The sequence below is a fragment of the Canis aureus genome, chromosome 10 (genome assembly GCF_053574225.1).
Source record: "Canis aureus isolate CA01 chromosome 10, VMU_Caureus_v.1.0, whole genome shotgun sequence".
NCBI classification, from domain to species: Eukaryota; Metazoa; Chordata; class Mammalia; order Carnivora; family Canidae; genus Canis; species Canis aureus.
The window spans coordinates 48,605,577-48,632,249 of record NC_135620.1 but is presented as its reverse complement, the minus strand read 5'-3'; the positions used below and the strand labels follow the sequence as shown (position 1 = coordinate 48,632,249).

Sequence of the window (26,673 nt, the reverse complement as noted above, 5' to 3'; positions counted from 1 at the left end):
ACAGAAGGCTCATTTTCTCTTTCTGGGCTACATTTAGCACTGAGATGATAAATAGCTCCACTGGGGTTGGAGGAGGTTCTAAGATTATAAATTGTGGTTGAAGTACATATCCTATCCTTTCCTGAGCCCAAAGGAAAGGATATGGAGCATTCCTTTGATTCATTTACTCCTTTTTAATAAACATGCAGAATACAATCCTGAGCTATCTTTGATGGATTACTTTATAGGTATTCCCTGGCTATGGAATCCTGAACCAGATATATCCCTAATATGGAAATCACCAGACTATGCAGGGTGTGCCTCAGGAGTCCTTATTTGGCTGTAGGGAACTACAAACCTAGGGACTATGTACCACAATGGGAAAATGAGAACAGGGAAGATAAACTTACATGCATTGCAGTGCTCAGTTCCATTCTGGCCACAGACTGGACTTCTGCTGGGGATAGTATGGTTGTTAGGTTGTATTGCCATCTAGAGAATTGTACCTACCCCAATTATGCCAACCTGACAGTATATAGTTGGGTTATACTATTAGCAGCATCAAAATGCTTCCTAGCCCAATAGATCTAAATAAGCATGATTTTTCTCCATTGTTTTCTGATTACATGGCTTTTCTTAAAGACAAATATGTTGTTTCCACCATCTCTATATACCTGAGGTGAGTGACTGACATGTAATGAATATACATAAAAGTGTGTTATGTGAGTGAGTGAATGAGTGAATGGGCTATTTTGATAATTCAGCCATCATTATTTTACATAAAAATGTTTTGGAATATTGAACGTAGATAATTGTATTCTTGTAACTTATTTAAAAGTTCTAAATTTAACATTTGCCCTCATTGGAAAAAAATAAAAATGTTTCTTAAATGATAATTATGTATTTTTCGTAAACTCACAATCACAGCTAACACTTGGGATACTTCTGTACTTTTTTCCTATATATCACACACACACACACACACACACACACACACACTTTAATATAATTTTCTTTTTCTTTCTTTTTTAAAAATATTTTATTTATTTATTCATGAGGGGCACAGAGAGAGGCAGAGACACAGGCAGAGGGAGAAGCAGGCTGCCTGCAGGGAGTCTGATGCAGGACTCAGTCCCAGGACCCCGGGATCACGACCTGAGCTGAAGGCAGATGCTCAACCACTGAGCCACGCAGGTGCCCCTAAATAATATAATTTTCTAAGGGATCAGTATACCAAGATTCATTTTAACCAGTCCTTTTATTGATGAATATTTAGGTTGTTTCTAATTTTGTAACTGAAAGTATAAATATGACTTTAGTCAGATCTCTGCACATATCAAGGATAGATTCACTAACAGAATTTCTGTGTACTTTTTGGCTCTGAAAAGAATATTTCTGTTACTTTTGAGTATTTTGACAAATCAAATTCACTTATGCTGAATATCTTAATATCAACATTAAAGTTATAACATTCAGGGGTCGCAAACTCAAAATTTAGCATTGAAAGCATCCTAGGAGGAACATTTCTTTTATTATCTTTGAGATGTACACCATATTTACTCACATGGTTATTACCGCCACATAATTGCAGATTTTAGGGTTTGGTGCATATTAAAAGACTGAGCTCTAACATCCAAAATGTCTTTTATGCTTCACTACATCTAGATGACATTTATACTGTCTTCCAGGCTTTGAAAATTGCCATAATCCAGTAACCATTTGTAAATAGGGACCTTTGTTGCTATTCAAAATTTTACAGAAGTAGACTGGTAAACTACTTGTCCATATATATGTGGGTATATGTACATATAGTATGTATATATATGCATAGAAAATGGTGAGATAAATATGATAGGGGTAAATCTTCGGATTCATTGTTTTGTGTGTGTGTGTATGGTGTATGAAACAGAGAGAAAAGGAGGGGGAAAGATGGAGAAATGAGAGAATATGGATGATGAGAGATTTAATTCCTTGTCTTTTGAAGCATTCTTGCCCCCTTGGTTCTATTACCCATATATCTGTTTTTCCTTTTTATTTTGTCCTCATTTCCTCTCTTAAATTTACCTATACCTCTCTTCCCATCTACCCACAGTACTTGAGTTATTTAATGGTATCCAACCTGACCTCTGATCTCTGTCTTTCCCAGTTCTTTCATCCACCTTACTGACATCAAGTGACAGTAAATATGATAGTTTGCCAGCAGGAGCTTTTCTTCTTTTCTTCTTCCTGTCCTCTAATACTGGGACTGCTTCTCTGTTTTTCTCTTTCAGTACCTTCTCTAATCCCCAGTCTCATAGGTTTGTTTCTCATTTCTTCCAGTGATTCCTCAAACCTGTGCAAGAAACCAACTCAGCAAACCCTGATGACTTGAGACTCCACAAAGGGCTGATGAACAAGAGCATGCAAGTAGGGCAATGGGCAATTATAAAAGTAATGGGGTTTAGGTGGTAAAAACCATCAGGCTCTACCACAAGATTCTCCAAATGATTCCACTGAACTTTCTTCCATGTACCAGTCCCTACTCTTTCCCTTTGTTGGTAGTTCTGATCTCATCCTCCCATGATCTCTGGATCTTGACATCTTCATTGGTTGAGTTTTCCTTCACTTGGATTTAGTTGCTATAGCCAGCCTCCCTCTTATTTTTCCTTCTCTCCTTTCTCTTCCCCTTCACTTCACTTTTCCCTCTTCACTCATGCTCTCTCATCTTTTGCAGTACATCTCCTAGCAGTTCAAACTCCCTGAGGATTAAAGCATAGGCAGTTTAATAAGGGGCCTCACTGTACTGCATAGTAAGGGAGATGCCAATTCCTAGAGGGCTGTGTGTCTTGTTAAATGCCTGGTATTTTTAAAAACATTCTCCTCACACAGGAGAAGCTGTAGGCTTCTAAAATGCCTGTACTTTCTTCGGTACCTCAGATCTTTGTAGGCTACCCCTGATGCCATTTCAAGCCTACTTTGCTATCACTGTATCTCCTTTCTCTCATCGTCTGAACTCATTTCTTGTCTTCTTGCCTGGATCTTCTGGATAGATGCTTTTGTTCCTAATTACAGCTTGGTTCTTTAGTGTAGGGTCACCATTAAACAGTATCTTTATATTTTCCTTAGCTCTACATTGTACGCACTGACGTTGATCTCATGACAATGTTTATAATCAACGATGGTTCCTAGAAGCCAACACAAATTAAATGCTGAGAGTTCATATAGGTTCCAGTCACATGGGCTTTAGTGTATGGTAATTTTTGTATGTGTGCTATTGCCTCAAAAATAGTTTAGCAATGGAGGAGCATTATTGAGAATTTAAACTTTGGAATCAGACAAACCTAGATTGGATTACAAGATCTGCCACTGAAAAGCAGTGTGACTTTGAGAAAATTTATGTAATTACTCTCAATTTTATTTTTTCCATTGATAAAATGGACATGATAACAGCACCTACCTCATCGGCTTATTATGGACATTAAGGTGCTATAAGGACAGAACTTAATGCATTGCCTAGAACATAAAAAGTACTAATAAATTATCATTATCATCGTTATGTCTATTGAAATTGGTGAAATTGGATTTGTAGCTGTAAGTGGAAATTCTAGGGCAAAGTAATGTATGAATGCATTTTCCAGTAAAAGCTAAAATCTAGGTAAATCTTATTTTCCCAGATCCACCTCTATAATAATGGTTGTGGTTTTTTTTTTCCATGTAAAGTCATATAAACAATCAAAACACCAAAAACATGAAGAAATGTTTCACATCCTAAACATGGAAGCCATTGTACTTGTATAAATTCAGATTTTATATTGTACAGATTGGGATATTGGGAGATCTACAAGTATGGGCTTTATTACCACCACCTGGAATTGTGAAGCCTCACCTGTAAAAGACAGATGATAGTCAAACAAGAATCATAAAGTTTAGGAGAATCTAGGGAATGCTGCACTAAAAGGAGGAACATATTCATAAAATAAAACGTTAATGTTTACTTCAGGCACAGCATTTTCATTCTGGTTCTCCTCCAAGGTAAAGCTCCCTAATTCTGCCAAATTTCACTTGCATAAGTTTGTATATTGCAGTTTAGCATTGCATTTCAAGGGGGTGGGTGGGGGATAGCTAAATCTTGTGATCTTCCATTATTTTCCTAATCTTTCCAAAAGAAAATTTCTCCTTGTGCTCGTTGACCTAAAAATGAAGTGGTGGTAAGTATATAGTACCTCTTAGGGAATGCTTCACACATGCATGCTGCATTTTAATGGGATGCTTACTACATCCAGAATCTGAGTCACAGGCCATTCTCCATGGCTCTCAACCATCATGCTACTCAATATGCTTACTCCAAACACCTGGGAAACAGAGGCAGCTAGAGCTATTGTAGGAGACAATGCCCCATGTTGCCACTTGGTCTTACTTTATTAAACAGCTCTTCTACTTGGAATTACAGAATCCTGGAGTCATAAGGAGTTTTAGAGAGCACCAAGTTCAGCATTTCTTAAACTGTGTTCCAAGGTAATGCTATTATCCAAGAGATAACAATGTGGTTAGAAAAAAAGGGAGGGGATTCTGTGGTCGAACAATTTAGTTAATTTTTTTTTTTTTAATTATAGTCAGATTCCCATAACTGTTGCTCTGTCAAGGGGATTGTGAATCTTAACAAAACAAAACAAAACAAAAACAAAATAAAAAAAACCCCACAAAATATGTAGCATTTCCCAAATTTCACTACATGACTTGCTTTAGTATCCTCTGGTGCACAATCCTTATGCTGAATAGTTTGGGAAATACCATTGTGATTATACCACTTTAACAGAGAAGGAAACAAAGCTACTGTCAAGACAAAAGCCTATCATTTTACTTGAATGAAAGTCAGAGTCCAGTCTGAAAGTATTAAAAACTCACCAGAGTTGGCAGGAATGCATGGACAGCTCGTCTTCCTGTTTGGTATCATAACAGCTGGTACTGGCAGCCCTTTCTGGCTCCCAGCGCATTTTTCTCCCCCTCCACCCTATGTTACATAGAGCCCCATACAGCTTGTGCTGCCTCCGCTGGTACCTGACGCCAAAACCCCTTTTGTTTCCATGGTGGAGAAGAGCAGCCCAGAACTCCCATTGTTTTGCCATTGACTGATCAGAGACCTGATCATATTCATGTGTGTGAATGAAATCTTATTCAGTGTGAACACTAATAGTGACACACTGATAGTGACAGAGGGTCATTTCATTTTTTAGATTTATTGCTTTAATTTTCACTTGCAATGAATATAATTGTGTCTCTCCTTGTATTTTGCAACAGTGGTATTTTTAGAAATTAGCTGGTTTTTAATTTTGTATTTAAATGCCAAGTGGATCTTTACTGTGTGTTTAGGAATCTGGATATGAATACTGTGTGGTTGAGGACCAATGACAGTTCAGATTAAGAAGAATTAATGCTTTCTTTATCTCAAACACAAGAAGTGACACACTATTATGGTTAGAGGGAAAAGTATATATTAAAGTCTCTTTCTGTTTATATAAGCTGAGTTCCTCTAGGCCTTTCAACTTGAGAGTACAAACGACAAAGTTAAAGCATCAACAATACATCTCAGGCACCAGGACCCCTCCTCCATATACTGCAGATGCAAGGATCAGTCTTCTCTCAGTGCAAGGCACCCCTCACTACCTCCAGTAAGAGTCAGTCATGGCAGATCATGGCAGAAGGGAAGGGCAAAATCCTTCATTGTACACACACAAGCACACATCTACGTACCTCCACATTAATCAACCTCTCATGAGAGGAAAATAAAATCTTGGTAACTGGGACTGTTTGGAAACTATGTCAAAGCAAAGATTATTCTCTTTCCTTTTTGGCACACGAATACAATATTCTACTCTCCTTCTCTTGTTCTTGACTCTCTCTTTCTCTTTGCCACTCCTTCCTTCCTTTTGTCTGTCATTATACCTCTCGACTGTTTCACTACCTCCCTCCTTCTTTCAGTATATTTGTCTATCTCTGTCTCTATTTCCTGTCCTCTGTTAGTCTCTCTGTTTTCTTTTTCTCAGTCTCTATCTTTTTCAATTTCCCTTGTTTTCTTCTTCTCTTAGCTAACCTAAAATTCCTGACATTGGTTAGGCAGGAGTCATCAGAGTCCCAGCTTTGGGTAAAAAATTGTGCTAATAGGCAGTCATCATCAGGATTCCATACTGGGGCAAGACCATATCCTTTGTCCCAGATCAGTTATTTTAATCCAGTTGTTTTAGGTTAAACACATTATAACTCACTATAGTGATGTCACAGAATGAAGAGGGAGGGGTATGTCCACACTAGGCTAAAAGACAGATTCTATACTTGAATTCTTAGAAGTAGTCTAACACTTCAGTTATTGTTTCTACCTCACTGTTTGGTAAGTGGTTCTCAAAACTTTGGACTCTGAACTTCCCAAGATAATTTTTAGATGGTCTGCTTAGAGAAAACTGTTTAAAAAAGAAAACAAAGATATTGTTTATTTTTTCAGTGTACTGACAATTGCACTGTTGGTACAAAGGCAGTGGTAGGTAAAGTTGGTGGAATCTGAACACAATTCTAGGTGGTAACATCAAACTTTAGAGTAGTCTTTTTTTTTTTTTTTTTTTTTTTTACTGTCATGTATTTATAGGAAAAAAAGGTGTGTGGGGGGAGGCCCCTGAGTGAGTTAAATGTCTGACTCTTGATTTTTGGCTCATGTCATGATCTTAGGGTCATGGGATGGAGCCCCATGGCAGGGTCCCTGCTCAGTGGGGAATCTGCTGGAGGGAGAGTCTCTCTCTCATTCTCCTTCTGCCCCACCCACTGCTTTCTCTTTCTCTCCCTCTTTCAAATAAATAAATAAATCCTTTAAAAAGGGGGAGTGGCCCTGCTCAGTGGGGAGTCTGGTTCTCCCTCTGCCTTTTCCACTTCCCCTGCTTGTGCTCTCTTGCTTTTTCTCTCTCCTTCCCTCTTTCAAATAAATAAAAATCTTTTAAAAAAGGGGGAGGGCAGCGGGGGAGCCAGTTCCCCTAATGGTATACTTGATGAAGTAGTATAGGTTATTATTTTCATAACACCCTCTGAATAAAATATATTTTTAATATTCTGTGTGTTCGCATGTGAAGTATGCATAAGTCACTTTTGCTGCAAACTGAAGTATGTGTTGTCTCAAGCAAAAGGACTTGTGTGATGGGTTGAATTGCAAGCTGAACTAACCAGTTTTTCACTTAACATCATTTTAACATGAGAATTTGACTTATAGTAAAACTAGAGTTATTGAGACTTGGGTATTTGGTATATATTTCTCAAAAATAAAGTGTCCTTGTCACTTCAAGGAAAGCAATCATTTTGTATTTCTATTTGTTGCTAATTAACAAATTAGAACTTTCAATTGAAAATTAAAATTTTTGAAAATTTTTCCTATGCCATGCCACACTTGACAACTTCTCAATACTTAAGGAATTTTCTGATGAGATTGGTAGTAATATTAACAAATGTATATTTTTGTACTATGTAATTAAACTATCAGTAATTTGAAGATGTGCTTAACTGTGCCATTGGCTTGGGGTTCAGGCACACTGTTCACATTATAGTTCTAGGGCTCATTAGATATCTAAAATGTGACTTAGAATTTGTTTTCAGCTTCAATTCTCCATTCATAAAATAGATCCTATGTACCCTCTTTTCAAAAAGTTTGGTTATTAAATGAATGAATATATATGTTAAGATACAACACATTGTAGCAACTCAATAAATATTATCACTCTTTTTATTAATGTAAATAGTGATACCTGTTTTATGGGCCTTTTTGGATATTAAATAATACTATAAATGGAAAGTATCTCAAAGGATGTTAGGTTCTTCATTCTTTCTCTTTTCCCTTTCTCCACCCCCCTTACAAACTAAAAATAAAACATACTTTCAACAGTCGGGAAAACAAACTACACCTGTTTTTTGTTTTTTTTTTTTAAAGATTTATATATTTATTTTAGAGAGAGAGAGAATGCACACACACAAGTAGGGCAGGGCAGAGGGAGACAATCTTCAAGCAGACTCCTTACTGAGCACAGAGCCTGTAGTGACACTCGATGCCAAGACCCACAAGATCATTACCTCAGCCAAAACCAAGAGTCTGATGCTTAAGGGACTGAGGCACCCAGGTACCCCAACACTTGTTTTTTTTTTTTAAAGATTCTATTTCTTTGAGAGAGGGAGAGAGAGAGAGAGAGAGAGAGAGAGAGAGAGCGCCAGGGGAAGGGCAGAAAGAGAGAGAGAGAGGGAGAAGCAAATTCCCCATTGAGCAGGGAGCCAGATGTGGGGCACGATCCCAGGATTCTGGGATCATGATCTGAGCCAAAGGCAGACACGTAACTGACTGAGCCACCCAGGCACCCCAATACCTGCTGTTTTTTAATAAAGAAAAATGTAATATAAAAATAGTTTGGATAGCTGTTGGAGAATATGAAGAGGCAAAAGGAGGCCCTGTGGTTATACGGGAATGTGGCTATAGGAAGCAGCTCCACCCCTAGGGTTTGGGAAATCAAAGGAAAAAATCAGGATATGAGAAGCCTAGGAGAGGGACCCTGCAATTCTGAGGGCCACCCTTGGAGGTGGTGCTCTGCAGCCAGTATTGGATTTTGGGGAGCTCCAGTGGAGAACTATAGGCAGTCAAACTCAAGAACTCAGGAGAGGATGCCAGCAGCCCAGTGCTGGCACCTCTGAGATGCAGAATGAACTGGTTCTGCAAGAGCTCAAAAGTCTGTAGACAGAAACTGATTTCTGCTAACACAGTATAAAGATGATTCCTAAGACAGTACTTGACAGCCATGAACATGAAGGAATAAGTCTTTTTTCCCCTTTCTCCTTCCTGCCCGTTAATCTCTCTCCAGTGCCCTCTATTGCAGAACCTAACAGGAAGCCAGCTAGCAACAGAGAAATGTGGTGTGCAGAGACCGAGCCCCAAAATCTCAATGCAGAATATAGAAGCTGGTTTGGGGGCTAGAAGATAGTAGCTTAAAAATGGACAGAATGCCTACCTAGACTCTTTTGTGAGGGAAATTAGAGCAGCCCTCTTTGTTTAAAGTCTGTACCTGAAGTGAACCTATTAAGAGGACTTGAGATGTCAATATTATTTGGTGAACCCAGTGGACTCATTTTCATATCTAGTTTTCCGGAAGAGAGACTCATTTGTGCCATCCAGTACAATTGTAATTACTGTTTTTGCAGAAATAGAAATCCGGGAAGCCGCCAGGAGAGTGAAGCAACAGAATGTGTTCTAAAGTGACTAATTTAAAATTGATCACTCTGACATGCCTCCTTAAGCTTAAGACGTTTCACACAATCAGGTTTTCAGTGTTTTCGTTAGTGTGATTTGCATAACCAAGATTTTATTTAACTTTTTTGTAGAGGATTCTATTGTAATGAAACCAACATAGCTATTAAAGGAATAGACTTGGGCTGATGAATAAATGTGATTTCATTGTATTCTGTGTGATTGCAGTATAATTTTTTGCAATAAATTTGACTTCTAAGGTTTGTGTGTGTGTGTAAGAGAGAGGGAAAGAGAAAGAGAGAGAGAGCTAAGAATAACAATCATTAAAATTACTAAATCTTTGCAAGAGAGCATACCTGGGAAATTTATGAATGAGGTCTCAGTTTGCAAAATTGTCAAGGCTAGAATATGAATATATATAGTGAACATATATATGAAACTATGTTTTTCATAATAATTAAAGTGATTAAAGGTAGTGAATAAATATGTTTCAAAATCATATGATGATTTTATTTTTTGCATTCATTTTTTAAGAGGACCTCTACAAGCATCCTAAGAAGAAAAAAGTCCTGATATTCAATTTATTTTTCTTTCTCTGAAATGCTTGCTACAACTTGTTGGGTCTCAGACTTTCTTTCATCTACATGCTTTATACTGATAGTTAGATCATTGATTTTGAAACAGATGACTGAAAATACTCATTTTGATGTGGAAATTGTCTTTACACCCTAATTATTATTTTCTAATGTCTATTTAAAAATACTCACAAAAACAAATGTGATAAAATTCATTATCTGAAAATACAAGGAATAGTGTCATCAGAGACGGGTACATCAGATGGAATTGTAGATATGCAGCTTGGAAATACATACGTGATTTTTTTTTTTTTTTTTTCAGAATTAGAGCAAAAGCAGTCAGATGGAAAATAACACAAGGAATTTGAAATGAGTACTTTTGGAAAGAGTTAAATTTTCTTCTATGTTCCCAAGAGTTTTTGTTTCATTTCACATAGGGAATCTAATCTGTTGGAGATGGTTTCAAGATGTAGAACTCTTATATGTGAAGTATCCCTAATGAAGTTGGAACATCCACGTTGAAATTGCTTCATGTTTTGGTAAGATGAAATGATTCTTAATATGTTGGCCTTTGGAGAATGTGATGAGAAGTGTGCTTGTGTATGTATGTATGATGTGTAAATAAAATATTAAAAAGTTTTATAACTCAATGCACAAGTTTGAGATTCAAAAATATCTCTTTTTTTGTATTATTTTGCATGCACTAATCATTCTTAAGAGAAGTGGGATACGATAAGGAACTCAAATTTATTATTATTAATTTCTCATTATGTATATGCACATCATTTATGTTAGTAGGTCAACACAACAGCTCCAAGAATAGATATTATTACCCTCACAGTACAGATGTGGAAAATGGAAGTACAGAGAAAGTAAAACTTTGTCCAAGATCATGTCACTAGTAAATGGAACAAGAGTGACTTTACTGTATGCTCTACTCTTTCTCCTGCCATGCTGCCCCTAGCATTTTGTCAGGTGAGGAGCCAAAGAATTAATATAGGTTTAGGAAAATACCCTAAAGTTTTAAAATGTAATTTAAAAAAGAGTTGTAATTGCCTTCTCTCAAATAGGAAGCCAGTGTGAAGGAATTTCCTTTATAGTTTTGTTACTCTTGAAAATAGAAAGATTTTTGTAAGTTGTTGAGTAATTACATAGATGATAGTGTTTCAAAGAAATCGCAAGTTATAGAAAACCTGACATAGGAAAATATGTTCTATAATTTTCCCATTTACCTTTGCTATAAAATGAAAATCTTGGTAAGCTTCCCCTCTACAAATACCCTGTCATGGCTGATTACATAGTTTAACGGAACTAGTACTAATTCTTTCTTTATAGCTAACTGGCATATAACTCAAATAACTTGAGTTTCATTTCCTTTTTTTACTTATATCATGAGGTTGTTATGCGATTCCACTGAAATAAGACATAATATATGGAAAGCATCTACAATTCTGTCTGGAACAAAAATATATATTCAATAATATAAGCCTTATCAAAGACCTAATGATGTAACAGCTATTAAAATATAAGCCATTATTTTGTTATTATCTATCCATGACGATTTGTAATTAAATAAATGTTTATGTGAAAGGTTCTCTCCATTCCACATTACATAAATTTAGGCTCAAGTGTATTTTATTCTTGTAGAAGACATTTATTTGGGGCAGTTTCAGATTGCTGATTGAAAACTTCAAAATTCCAGTATAATTTAGGTGCATTCATTTATAAATGGCAGAACACAAGCTATTTTGTTCTAGTGACTCAAAAGAGTCATTAGATTAGTTGATCTAACAATCCTACCTGAACGTTTTCAAACGAATTTCCTCTAGTGATTGCAAACCAGATAACCACTGTGTCCCTGTAAGTCTGATTTGCTTGGGTTATTCAACAGTGACTGACACCTTGGGAGGCTGTAAAGCATTCTCTAGGTGGCCTTCCTGCTGAGTCTTGCTTCTCTATTGGTAATAATCAGTAGCATTTCTGTGGGAGCAGGTACCATGCCTGCATTTGAAGATTACATTTTAACTCTGTGTTGTGAAATGGGGAAAAAAAAAGCCAATTTTCAATGTGATATTCTGAGAAGTAGCCTTCAACCATCCTCAAGTCCCAATGTGTTTTCACTGTTTGATGGTGCAGTAAAAGCCTATAAAATTAAAGAATGCAATGAAGATATGAGGCTAGAATCTCCAGCATAAATAGACCAAGCCTCCCCCCAGAGCACCATGGGAAGGTATTCTAAGCCAGTCTTAAACTATTCTTGGTTAGTTTGCTTTCTGAAAACACCTGCAAAATTGTCCATGTCCTTCCTATACTGCATTACTTCTCCATTCAGGAGTTTTGCATTTAGACGGAAACTCCTAAGCAAACAATCTCAACTTTCTACTTTACATCCAGCTTTGGACTGGGTTAAAAAGTTTTTGTTGTTCTTGTGGATAGTATTTTTGTTGCTTATGGCCTGTTTCTCTTTGCTTTTTTTCTCTGAAATAACCCTATATTGGCTTCCTGCTTTCTAACTGTATGATAGTGAGTTATCCTCTTTTAATCTCAGTATTCTCCTCATAATGAGAGAATCATAACAGTTACATTGCAGACATTTAAGGATTACAAAGAATATGTGTACATTAACTACTACTTGGAACATTGCTTATGAACTTACAAGGTAGCTATATATGTAGATCTGCTAAGAGGTTTGATTAACATGTGAACACCCTAACATTCATCAACAACTTTTTAGGATCTTCCAGAATAAGGACAGAATTGATTCAAAGGATTGAAGTGACTCAGGAGGAAGCCTCACTCTGAACTTAAAGTGCCTAGACACTAAGCATTTTATTTGCTAATTTTGAGGCCAAGGAAAACAGACTTTTATCTTAAGGTTTGTTCGTATCACCTGTTTGGTTGTGTGCCTTTATCATACCATTTTTAATACTTGCATTTCTAGGCCAATAGTTCTCAAGCTTTTAAGTGTTCACAATAACTGGAGAGCTAATTAAATATATAAGATATATATATTTTTAAAGATTTTATTTATTAATTTATAGAGACACAGAGAGAGAATGAGAGGCAGAGACACAGGCAGAAGGAGAAGCAGGCTCCATGCAGAGAGCCCCACGTGGGACTCAATCCAGGGTCTCCAGGATCACTCCCTGGGCTGCAGGCGGCGCTAAACCACTGCACCACCAGGGCTGCCCTGTTGTCAGGATCTTATTTCCATGGAACAGTCTGGGTTGGGTCCGAAGAACTCATATTTTATACATTATTATTTAGGCCAAGAACAATCCTGACATATACCATTAACTAAGACTTATTATTTTTCTTTCTTGAAACTTTAAGTTTTACATAATCTTAATTCTGAAGTATTATTGTTGTAGGTCAAAATGAACAACTTCACTAAGTAACAGTTAAGACAATACTAAGAAAGAGTTGAGCTTCCATAATAATTCTCTGCACTTATTTGCCAATAGGTGACTTCGTAAAGATTCTGATTCCATGGACATATAAGAAGTTGATAGAACAAATAAGGGTTAAATAAACAAAATAGTGTCTTAGTTAATAATAACTGGGGTTCTGATTTGGCTACTGCTTATTGGAAACCTTCTAATAACCAGTAGTTTTCATATGCATTAGTTTATCAAATCTTAATTCTAGTATTCTCAGTATTTAATAATACCATTCTACAGATTAATAAAAATAGATATATAGAAGTTACTGTCTCATCAGTTTATGAAGTTAGGAAATGATAGGGCCAGGACTCATTTTTGGCACCATATAGGTGTGCATCCCATACACCTGCTTCATTAATCCTAAGATAATTCAATTTTTCAGTCATGAAAGGTTTTGTTTTATGGCAGCCAACAGCATAAGCACGTATGGGAACAATCAGCCTGTATTTGTTTGTTTAAGCTTATGAACACTTAATTCACCCTCACCTGCTGAGTTAGACTTTGAAAGGCATCAGTAGAGTAGACTTATTTCATCTGCTCTGTAAATTACTCAGAAATTTTCTGAAAAAAAAGTCTCACATATCTTCTGCAAATTCTTGTTGTTTTTCACCAATGTGCTTCCTGATTTTCATCAATTCTGCTGAGTGTTTGAATATCCTTTCTCAGTTAAAATGACTATGAGAGATTTTTTTTTCCAAGTTCAATAGCTGGGCATATGGTGTTCATATGAATGAAGTTTCTAGTCTCCTTTGTATCCAGGTTTGTCTGTGTGTCAAAGTTCTAGCCAATATAATAGGAAGTACAATAATTTGTGCCACTTCCTGGTCATGTCCTTACGAGGTGGATATGTATCTTCTCCTCTTTCTTCCTCTAATAACTTGGAAAATGAATGCATAATTGGATGGTCTGCTGAATATCTTGTATCATGCAGACCAGGACAACTATTTGAAGGTTTCCTGGCTTAATTTATAGAGTAGAACAGTCTAGAATTGCTTCTGTGCTGAATGTTGTGTGGAAGATAAATAAGCTTCACTTGTTTAGCCATTGCCATTGAGCCATTATACATGGTGGTATATATATCCTAATGAATTGATGTATTCTTTTTTGTAAATGTGTTACCCATTGAATGCTTGACACACTGTGATTCCTTTGAGAAGTCAATCATAGCCTTAAAAGAAGCACAGGGCCCTATATTTAATAAAGAACACTCTAGTGGTTACCCAGATATTGTATATCTAGACTTTAAACCATCTCACCTTGCCCATTTTATTCCTTACACTGTTCTCCTGACCACCTTTCTCCAGCCTTGTTTTTCTATCAGTTGAACTTCTTCCAGGACAATACATAATTGTTACTTTTTGAACTCTCCTTGCTATGACATCTATCTTTCATGCATCCAGTGTCAAGAAGGCAAATATGAGACCATAATAATGAATCTTGAGTAGAGCTTCAGGTCCTGGCCCTGCTTAGAAACATTCAAAGTAAACTTTTAAAAAAATATATCAGGCTACCCAAATACAGACGCCATGAAGTGGACTTTTTGATTTCTGATAACTAGATAATAGTGTTCAAATCCACACAACTGTAAGATTTTCTTCATTGTCCTTTGCCTTTATTCAACCCCTCATCTGGTTTATCCTCATTTGCATAGAGGACAAAACTAAATTTTATTTCTTCACATTTGTCTCCTTTATTTTAGAGAACATTTTAAATTTATAGTATTTCCATAGTAGCGTTAGTGTCCTATGGATGCAGTGTTCTCTCAGCTCCATAATGTAGTCTTGAGTTGTTCTTTAGTTACATTTCTGCTACAGAGAATGCTCCCTACGTGCTCCCTACAACCACTGGTTGTATCGACAGTCAAGAACCCTGCCTGAGATCCCTTGGCTCTTTATCTTGCCCCTGAATACTGTAGTTCGTGTGCCTTCTTACTAGCAGAGTGCATGCTTAATATGTGCCTCATACTTAAAATATCTCATGGTTGGTTGTGTACTACTACTATGGTGGTATATTATTATTCTGTATCACTCCCTTGATGCTTCTTCTATTTTTGATCATACTTGCTGGTACTTTCAACTCCATGTTCTACATATAGTATCTCATTTAATTCCCTTAAACCACTGAGGTATTGGTAGAATGACTGTACTTTAGTTATTCACTTGGCAAACATTTACTTAGCTCTTCTTTCATGCATTATGTTTCAGGCCAAGTGAAGGAGAAGTCAGTTGCTCACTCTCTAAGAGGAAAGATCAATAAAATTAGTAAAAAAAAAAAAAAAAAAAAAAAAGCCCCCACAAAAACAAACAAACAAACAAAAACCAAAATACTTTGTAAGTGTAGTAGTATAAGATTTAAGTCTTAGGGGTAGAGAGCAGGGCAGAAAATTGCTCAGTATTACTGGAGGAGGAAGAAGGGGTGAACGTAAAAAAAAAATGTTTCATGGAAATTCTACTTCATTTGGATGTAGAAGTATGAGGCAACAGTCTCAGACAGATTAAATGATGTATTCCAGGATGGCACAGCTAGTTAATGGCAGAAGAAGGGCAAGGATCCATACTCAGGTGTTCTGAAGTGCTAGCCCATAGGATCAGCATTCTTGCTGCAGAGTTCTTTGAATTTTGGCTATTTTTGTAATTGAATGCTATCCACAAGTTGGTACCCCTCCCCCATCCCCCATCACTATTCCCTTTGCTTCTCAGCACTTGCTTCTCAGTTATAGTTATACTATAACTTATGTGGCAGAGATGATATACAAATTCAGATGTTTTTCAAGGAAACAACTTCCAAATCTTGAGCTTCCATATGGACTCTTTCCTAAAAGTGGTCCAAATGAGATTCCACTTCTGGTCTGCCAGTTCTGCTTTCCACCACCCCTTCACAAATGCTCCTCTTTCACTTTGCAAAACAAAGGCAAGCTTCTCACTCTTGGCATTACCTCCCAGGCTATACCCTCCTGGGAATAAACACCTCAATGATAATCAGCCAAGGGAAGATCCAAGAATAGACTGTAGCCTCCAGAGGGACAGTTCCAGGAAAGCAAAATAAGTAGTAAAGGGAACAAATAAAGGAGGAATACCTGATTTCTTTCAGGTGGCAAAACTTTGTCAATGTTATTGTCTTAACCTACCTGTTGTCTGCCACTTGATCAGCCTTCTTGGTCAGCCTTCTTGATCTACCTTACCTTCTTTCAGACTCCCTCTTGAAGATGGAAGTTTCAAATAGTTATAAACCCAAAGTTTTAAGGTTTTAAGGAATATATATTTATAGCATATATCAAGTATATAATAGCCCAAAAATTACATGCTCTAGAACTATACAAACATATGCTAAAGTTGTGTTTGATGTCAACTTTACAAATGTGTGTTTATGTGTGTGTGTGTGTGTGTGTGTTTTCAAAATTATTTCAAAGAAAATACATTTGAAGACCTCCTCCTAAGTATAGTTGCTTTTCGTGGCAGCTGCTGAGGGAGGGTAGGAGGAGACATATCCCCAAGTCTTCATCACTCTCTACCTCTAAGCATTTTCAGGCTTTTTCTTGATATTCTAGGATATTTGCCTTTTGGATAATTCAAACATTAATATCAACTCTTAGAAGATAAATATCACCCAAGTGTTTTACAATGCTATTATTCTGTTGATTTACCTTCATTTTTTTTTCATTGAAGAAATTAATAGGTATTACATAGGTCACTAATTTATCTGAGTTTAAAAATGTGATGCATATAAGAGGTTTCAGGACCTATGTATCAGGTGAGTGAATAAATAAGTGAAATAAATGAGTTTATTCTACTGTAAAAAAGCAATATAAGAGGTTTAGATTTTTCTTGAGAACATGAGAGCAATTATACTATCATATGTATAAGTATTTGTCTAATTTTAAAGATTTACTTTCTGATTTAGTGAACTTTAACTTGACTGGGCTTATCACACAGTATTAGATAATTTAACTGCATAGTATCATTATCATGTAAATGCCAAGGAGGTACTTGTTGTATTGTCATTATATATTGCTCGGAGCTATATCACACAATCATTGAGAAAGGAATACGAGGAGAGCCTGTTACTTCTCAATTTTGAAGAATGACAGTAAAATTGTGATTGCAGCATAATTAAATCTGTATATCTAGATGCTAATAAATTCCCTGCTGTCTTAGAATTCAAAAGAAGTGTCAGGCCTCTCAGCCCTCTCTGGCATTGGTCACAATCTTTTTTTTTTTTTTTTTTTTTTAATAGCTTTTGCAGCTAATGACTAGCCTGAAAATTTTCAAGAGAATTTTGCCACTTTATATCCCATATTAAACTCCACTACTGAATCAGCTTATTTCCCTTCAGCTGTATTTTTTTTTCACTTTCTTTTCTCCTCCCACCCTCTCCCTCTTTCTCTTATATGTGGAGAGGAAGAGTGTTGGTAATTTGGGGTGAAGATGTAGATAGGAGTGTTCCTTTTAGGATGCATTAGTCAATTTTCTTCTTTTCAGGGACATTTAAAGCAGGAAGTGCATAAATAAAATTAATTGCATAACTCTCTAGACACCTGTCAAAATTTTGACATGTGCAGTCCCTATAATTGGCATTGTATATTCAAAGTAAGTTTTGCAAACAGCAGGAGCACAGGCTGCATTGAGAACTGCCTGTTAAATAGAGGCAATCTGCAGTAATGGAGGGTCTGTCAGCAATCCTTCATAGTTATAGCAGTCACTGGCCAGAGTTTTACAAACCGCCTTCCTTATTCCTATTTCTTGCACATGTACACATACAAAGTTTTAGGGCCTGTTTTATGATTTCATTAGCCACTGCAATCTTGTTAAATGTCATGGCATATAACCAAAATAAAACAACTGTTAGATAAGATAATACTAGCTTCAATGACAAACAAACCCTAAGATATTTAATAGCTTAAGCACAATAGAATCTTATTTCTTAGTCATTTAAGTAAAAAATAAGGTGGCTGGTACATGATCAACTCTTATTTAAGTAGATATTCAAAGATCTGGGCCCTTCTGTCTTGTGGCTTGCTGTTTTCAAAATATGACTTTCAAAATCACCATATTTTGTTTCATTTAGCTGGTAGAAGGGGAAAAGACATAAAGAAAACACACAGGGGTTTTTTTTGTGGACCAGTCTCAGAAGTGGTGGATCAAGCTTTTACTCAGGTTCCATTAGCCAGAACTCACCAATACAGTGGAGACTGTGAAAAATAGTCTACTTACGTATTTAGGAAGGACAAAACATAGTTTGGGCATATAGCTAACCAGAATCATGTAAGATTTTGAAACTGCAGTCATCAGTAATTGTATAGAGTGGAAGAAGATGACCAAAAGCATAGGCAGACACAAAGGAATGAAGAAATTATAAAATGTAACACAGTATTTCATTAATGATTTTTATAATCCTTATTGATTTACTTATGCAGAGTGAAGAATGTTGACTTTTATAAACTGTTGACAGCTAAAACACAGGCACAAAGAATGCTGGGCCCCATTAATAAAGCTTAATTCTTAAAATGACTAAAGTAGAAGTTGGTCTATTTATTATTCTATTTCTGAATCTAGATGGGTTGTAGAGGACTGCAGGTCTTAATAAAGATAAATACCAGCTTTTAGCTCAGAATTCAAAAAGGTAGGGATAGAAATGTACTGCAGTCATTCATTCATTATCCAACACACATTTATTAAGTATCTTCAATATACCGGGTACTGTATTTAGCCTTGAAGATAGAGAAATTAATAAGATAGAAACTTTGCTCTCAAGAACTCACATGTGAGTGAGAGAAGCAAACCTATAAACTAATAACTACTTATGTTACCACAGTAACAATTCTATGAAGGTATCGTTGGGGAAATAATTACCTTTGCCTAAAGATATCAGGGAAGACTATGTAAAGGAGATACCATTTATCTGGGGTTGAAAGTATGGGTCTTTTCAGGCAGAGAAGAGACCTTTAGAGAACATTAAACCCATAGTCAATTATATGAAAAAGCAATGCAGCCCAGGGGAATGAAGGAACATGGCATAAGCAGTAGTGGGAAGTCCTTTTGCATGTCTGGAAAATAGAGGCTTTATAATAGGATGTTGGTGTCTGGGGAGGCCAGTTTGTGAAAAATGACATCAACCTCCATGGCAAATGGAGTAGTTGGTCTTTGAGAGAGGTCCCAGCAAAGGGAAGAGTGAATGACTATTTCTTCACTCTCAGCATCTTAGAGTCTAGCCTTCTAACTGCAGACCATAAGGCACTCCTCCTTACTCACTGCATGGTCACTCTTTCTGCACCACATGTGTTCCCAGGCAACTGTGAAAGGAATATACAGCTACATAGATGAAATTTGTTGAAATTAGATAAGTAAAGGAAAATAATGAAAAAAATAGTTTGTTGACTTTAAATATAAGTTGGCCTTAAATAAATATGACAGATCACAGTGTCCTGCTATTAAACAATCCCTATTTGGTGGTTTAATTTCTTCCTGAGATCTGTGATGGGTTAAGACTTTGGGGGCTGTTGGGATGGAATGAATGTATTGTGCTCCAGAAGGATATGAATTTTAGGGGCTAGAAAACAGAATGTTATGGACTGAACACATTCCTTCCAAATTCATAAGTTGAAGCTCTAATTCTCAATGTGACCATATATACAGATAGATCCTTAAGGAAGTGACTAAGGTTAATGGAAGTCACAAGGATAGGGTCCTAATCCAAATAGGAATGGTGTTCTTAAAAGAAGAGACACCAGGAGTATGTATCCACAAAGAAATGCTATGTGAGGACACAGGGAGAAAAGGTGCCAGTCTGTAAGCTAGGAAAACAAGCTCTTATCAGAAACCAAATCTGTCAGAACCTTGGTCTTGGATTTCTAGCCTCCAGAACTATAAGAAAATGAATTTCTATTAAGCCACCTCAACTCTGGTATTTTGTTACAGCAGCCCCAGCTGACCAATACAATGTGTTTAAATATAACTGATTAGTTATGTGATAATAATAAAAATAGTATTATTTTTTAAAGATTTCATTTATTTATTCATGAGAGACAGAGAGAGAGAGAGAGGCAGAGACAGAAGCAGAGGGAGAAGCAGAGGGAGAAGCAGGCTCCATGCAGGGAGCCCGATGCAGGACTCGATCCCGGGTCTCCAGGATCATGCCCTGGGCCGAAGGCAGGTGCCAAACCACTGAGCCATCCAGGGATTCCCTATTAGTAGTATTGTTAACCATATATCAAGCCCTATATATACATTATCTCACTAATACACTCAAAAAGCCTTGATGATAGTTATTGTTATCACTATTTTATAGAAAAAGTAGTTCAGGCCAAATAGGAAAGTCCCTGTATTCCCACGCAGTGGAGAGCTCATTGATTTTCCACAATAATATAGCTCCATTTCACCATCTGCAAAGGGCTTAACTTCTCTAAGCTTCAGTCTCATCATTCATTAAGTGATAATGATATGTATGCTGCCCTCTTCAGAGGATTATTTGCCTGGTTTAAATAAAATGACAAGCAAACACATCATATGCACTCAAGTTATGAATATCCTCATCAGCATCACTATCATATTTTTGTGACTTATTTTGTCCACTCAAATCACTGACTTTTCACAAGACTTGTCTCAAGACATCACAACACCATTGTCAAAGTACCTTCCTTCAGAATTCTCACATATAGCTTTTGTTCTGACTGCTGACTTGTCATTAGAAAAAGGGTATGAACTTAAGGCTTTAATGTAAGCATTCTTTTCAGGTGGTGAAAGAAGATTAGTTTCCTAATGATTTCACTGAATTTCTACCCCTGAAGGAAATTAATAGAAATATTGTGTAAACTTATTTGTATTGAATAAAGGACTGAACCATGAAAGAAATTTATTGGTCTTAATATTAATTTTATTCATGTTGAGTTCATACCTTTTTCTGCTTTGCTATCTATCTTTGTAGAACAAAATACTTATTTTGTCTAATAGGATTCTATTTTTGTACATTTTAATTAGCTACTAGAATGTAGTACTTTGTTGTTTTTCTAATAAAGTCTACCAGTGTCTCTTTTCCTTATAAAACTATAGCTTTTTTTGAACTTTAACAGAAGTTTTTCTAACCAGAGTCAAAGATTTCGATTTCTGGTGAACAACTTTATTATAAAGTAATCAGATAAGCTTAACAACCAGAAACAACTTTTAAAGATGTTAAAACTAATGAAGATTAAAGCTCACACACACACACCTTATAATTAACCCCTTTATGCATCCAGAACACATATTTCTTGGTCAAGTTGGTTTAGATATAGCTGCTGATTGTTTTTTACCAAATGAATGTGAACAGAATCCTCACTATGCATATTTTGATCCTCATCATTAATATTAAGAATTTAAGCATTCCTACTTTGTATGTAAACATAACAAAAAAATTCCAAGTGTTTGTATACATCAAGCCTTATCATATATCGTTATTTAACTTTTATGCTGCTTCTTCCTCACTATCCCATTCTAAATCTCTTTCTATATCTTAACTGTAGGAGAGCCACAAAATGTAATAAGAAAAAAAAAATAGGTCAAATAACAGAGTAATGCACTATGAGCACTTTTTAGCACATAATGGTTTGACAGTTCTGTTTGAGATCACTAGTAAGGATTAAAAAAAATCATGCTGTTATCCCATCTGAATGTCTTCATAATTGTAAAGGTATTGAGAAATTTGAAAAATGAAAATCCTTTATCATGATTAAGGTGTTAATCCCTTCCTTAACATCAGTTGCTGAAAATATCTCCTAGGAATTTGTAGGTCACAAATACATACATATCCTCTTTTGTATTTTTTGTATTTAATTTGAGAAAAAAAAGTATTTTAAAATAAAAGCTCAAGACCAGTATTGATGATATCATTCTTTGGGATTTTGACATAGTTTCTCTTAAAGTAAGAATTATAAAGCAATGTTATTATTCTTTAGCAAAATCAAAACCAGTATCAAACCTCAGATCTCAGAAAACAGAGAACATTCTACTTTAAATGGACAGCATTGTTATCATGATGGATTTATTTAGCAGACAATAGCTCTATTACTGAGACAATCTGAATTAATCTGAAATTGAATCACCCCTTGTAGAACTGGGGAAATTGAAGCAATTTTAGATTAAGACATATAAATATCATGCTGTAAAGTTTAAATTGAATTCAAAATAAATTGAACTCTTTCTTGTTTTACTTTTATTGTTTTACCTTTTTATCCTTTTCTTTGTTTCAAAGAACAAAGCTAACAGGAAGTTTTTTAAATGTATAAAAGTGTATGTACAGTGCAATACCAAATATAAATATCTAGAATAAAATATACCTGAATTTTTTTTTAGCAATTGAAAGTATTCCTTTCTCCTTTAACACAGAAAGTTTCATTTTTATCATACTCAGCATGAATTTGTTTACAGCTTGTGACAGAATGGAAAAGACATAAGCCCTTGACATCAAAGTTATTAGTCAACTTGTCAGTCAAAGTCAATTAAAGAAGATGCACAAAAATAGGCATTTATCTGATGGACCTTCCTAGCTCATATTAGTCATTTAGAGGCTCTTTCTGAGAGACTCATTAGCTTGTCTATTTGCAAATGATTGCCACTATCTGGGCATACTGCCTTTTGGTTCTTTTTTTGCTGAAGGATAATGTTCTCTTGAAAGACAGCCATGTTGATCAGCATAAAGCAATGTAATAGGAGTTGAAAGTCATGTGCGGACCAAAAATGATTCAAAGAGAAATAAAACGTTTCAGTAACCAAGGTTAGTGACTTATTAAACAGCATTTTCACATAGCTAAATGTATCTTTTCTCCCCAAATTTTCACAATCCTGTCAGTCTTCCTCTTTCCTTTCCCCAGGATATTTCTATATCTTCATAAAATCATTGGAGCCTGCCTATATAAGCAGAAAGAGTTTGGAATTTCCAGAAGAAGAAAGAGAAGTAATTTAAGGCCCCCAGCTATTTTCTGTGATCTATGCCCTATTTGTCCAAGGATACTTCTTGCAGAGCTTCCTAGGAGATGTCAGAATTAAAAACAACAACAGCAACAAAAAACACCACAAACAAACAAAAACTTTAGTAAAGATTTTAAGGGAACAAAAGCAATGCAAAAATTAACAGTTTCAACCAGGCAAGGAAGTACCCTCACTGTATCAGAGACAATAAATCAGTGTTAAATCTCCCAGTATGGTCTCAAGTCAGAAAGGCCCTGCATTCATTCCTAACTTGAGATTACCAACTCAAGACCCCATCCAGTTTATACTGGCTCTGACAGCCTGCCCATAGCCCCTTCTTCTTTGCCATCTGTTTGTTACTTTTCTTCATTATATTGTTAAAGTCCACACCCTAAGAAGAGTACAAACTTCATTAACATGAGGTAGGATGCCTGTATAGGCTTATTTTCTAACTAGGACTGAGCAGTTTATGCTCACCTTTTCATGTGATGACTAAATCCCCTTTTCTGAATATTCATCCTAACCCTAAATCAAAAGAACCCATTCACTTCTTCTCTGAGAGTCAGAGCTTTAGAAGCTTCTCCCTGCGATTGCCTATTTGCTTCAAATAAAGTTTCCTTTGTGTGACAACTCTACCTTGTGTAGTCTTGATCTGTAACTCACCAGTGAACTCACATTAGTTGAGTTACACCTGTGGACCTACTCTATAGCCCATCAGATTTCTTTCATATATATGGACATGTCTTCTCCTGCTCATATCTTCCCAATGTCTGAACACAGAAGGAATAAATTTGTTAACACAAGAAATATGCTTGGAAATAGCTATGCATGAATTAGTAAAGAGTTCTTATGTGGAGTAAATGAGAGTTAAGTATCTAGGTGGTACATTCATGAAGCTTTGTTGTTGTTTTTTAAAGATTTTATTCATTTATTCATGAGATACAGAGACCAGCAGGGGGAGAAGCAGGCTCCATGCAGGGAGCCTAATGTGGGACTCGATCCCAGAACTCCAGGATCACGCCCTGAGCTCAAGGCAGATGCTTAACCACTGAGCAACCCCAGAATCTCAATTCATGAAGCTTTGTAACAAGATGTTGTCAGGAGGGAGAAGTAAGAGACCAGAATAAGTCCTTGGTTCTTGACTTAGAGTAAATGCTGTGTTAGAGAAAGGTTGCATTTGAGAGGTTGTTGGCTTAGTTGGAGAAAGGTTGCATTTGAGAAGTTTGTTAGACAATTAGAGGAAATATTTTGGGACTCAGGAAGTTTGAAGAGAGGTAAAGATTTGAAAGTCATTGGATTTTTCTGAGTATTAAATGAGATAATGTCTGTAACATGCATGGCACAGTATCTTAAGTACAGTAAGTGCTCAATAAGTGGTAGTCATTGTTCCTGGAGACAAAATGGAGAATGTGGATATTTGGATTACTATAGAATAGAAGTTGTTTTCTAGAACTAAGTCAGATGGACAAAGGTTATAGAGAAAAAGAATGATTATAATGATGGGCCCCAGGGACTACCCTACATCAGAAATTAAGGGAAAAATGTAGCACCTGGATGGTTCAGTCAGTTAAGTGTCTGATTTTTTATTTCAGCTCAGGTCATCACAGGTTTCTGAGATTCAGCCCTGCATTGGGCTCTGTGCTGGGCGTGGAGCCTGCTTAAGATTCTCTCTCCTTTTACCCCTCCCCTACTTTCAAAAAGAAAAAAAAAAAAAAAACTAACTAAAAGGAAAAAAAGACTGTAGGAACAAGGAGTATATGTTCATAAGTATATCTTGAATATGACTCATTCTTGCTCAATGAAAATTAGATTGCAAGGCATTCCTCCTACCTTTTATTTTTTTAAAGCACCTATTCGATTTATATTTGCCTCATTTATCAGTTTTACCTCAACATAAAAACATTTTACATTTGAAATCATTGACTGATATACCATATTTGATAATCAGTTAAATTCTAGCCCTGTGTTTTTCCTGAACCTAACTTGGAGCCAAACAATTAGAAAACCAATTTTACACTATGCTATGCCTCCAAAAGGGTTCTCATTTTTCTTTGCTTCACCATATGAACCTGTGGCCACAGACAGAACATGAGGTGGTTAAGCACAGGCATGTGAAGTGCAGCCCCAGATCATAGCAAAACACATTTATTAGAAGGAAGCCAGGACAACAGGTCTCTCCTTGCACTGCAAATCTGTGTGATGGCAATGAGAACTCAGTAGCAGGCAAAATGGATCATACCTGCCCAGATGGAGACAGAAATGCTCATGGAGGTGTTGTAAAACACGCTTCTAAACAGCAAAGAGACACTGAGCTGTCTGCAGGGAAATGAAAAAGAACAGCAAATTAAGCATGGCATGGTTATTCACTGTTTTATATTAGTGTCTCTAACTCCGATAAATGCTGCTTAGGGTTTTCACATGCTCAAAACTGTCATTTAATCTGGAATGATGTCGTTACATATTTGAGAGTCATTTTGAAAACTTACTAAAAAGGATCTGACATCCATACCATAGTGTATATGTCTAGGGATGTGGTGGCAGTTTATTTGCCACTGCAAGTTTAATCTAAATCACCAAATATCTAATTTATCATGAAAAATGAAGTTCCGGGAGGGTTTTTTTCTCTTCCTCAATGTTATTAAACAATTTGAGTTCTGCCAGAAGAGGGAATGGCTCATGTGGAAAATATTTAATTGCCTACATTCATATGACAGAAGTGTTCTGAATCTAAAACAACATATAATGAAAAGCAGTGGAATAATGTTGCCAAGAAACCTCTTCTCACAGGTGAGTGAAGAATCCCTAAATGCTTCTAGAAGAGCGCTCAGCTAGTGGTCAGAGAGAGGGAAGCCTGGCCCTAAATCTTCCACTAATTAACCTCAGGAACTTAAAATCCCTCCCTCGCTTCCCTCCTCCATCATTTCTGTGTACTGGCTTCATGTTAGTTACTGGGATATAAGATAAAAGTTGCTTCTACTTTGTTTTTTTTTTTTTTTTTTTTTTTTTTTTTTTTTTTTAAATATTTTTTTTAATTTTTTATTTATTTATTTATGATAGGCACACAGTGAGAGAGGGAGAGAGAGAGAGAGAGGCAGAGACACAAGGCAGAGGGAGAAGCAGGCTCCATGCACTGGGAGCCTGACGTGGGATTCGATCCCGGATCTCCAGGATCGCGCCCTGGGCCAAAGGCAGGCGCTAAACCGCTGCGCCACCCAGGGATCCCTTGCTTCTACTTTGAAAAAGGGTTGGGGAAGATTGGCTGGGGGTCACATCACGTCCTTTGCAGTTCTCCTCTTCCATGATTTTCAATGGTTTCTTATGATTTTTCTGCTGTTCAAAATCTTATCACATGGTCAATATCATTCTTTTATTTGATTACTTACAGAAAAGGGGTCTTGAATGCAAGGTCACATAGCTGACTTGCAAGAGTTACTTATATATTCAATAAATATTTACTGAGTACTACTCTGTGCCCAGCATTGTGCTGGGGGACCAATAAG

The 26,673-nt window shown here is 36.3% G+C and overlaps 1 protein-coding gene across 10 annotated transcripts in view; it reads left to right on the top strand.

Moving 5' to 3' along the window:
• LINGO2 (leucine rich repeat and Ig domain containing 2) overlaps window positions 1–26,673 on the top strand; it is a 1,132,704-nt gene that overhangs the window by 208,475 nt on the left and 897,556 nt on the right. For 7 of the 10 annotated variants that reach the window (XM_077912219.1, XM_077912211.1, XM_077912221.1 and 4 more), the window contains exon 2: window positions 10,230–10,331. The exons of 1 other annotated variant lie outside the window; for it this stretch is intronic. The gene's annotated coding sequence lies outside the window, so the exon portion shown is untranslated. Of the gene's footprint in view, window positions 1–2,298; window positions 2,386–10,229; window positions 10,332–26,673 lie in introns of all 10 variants that reach the window. 2 more of the 10 variants (XM_077912212.1, XM_077912218.1) reach the window with 1 other exon arrangement.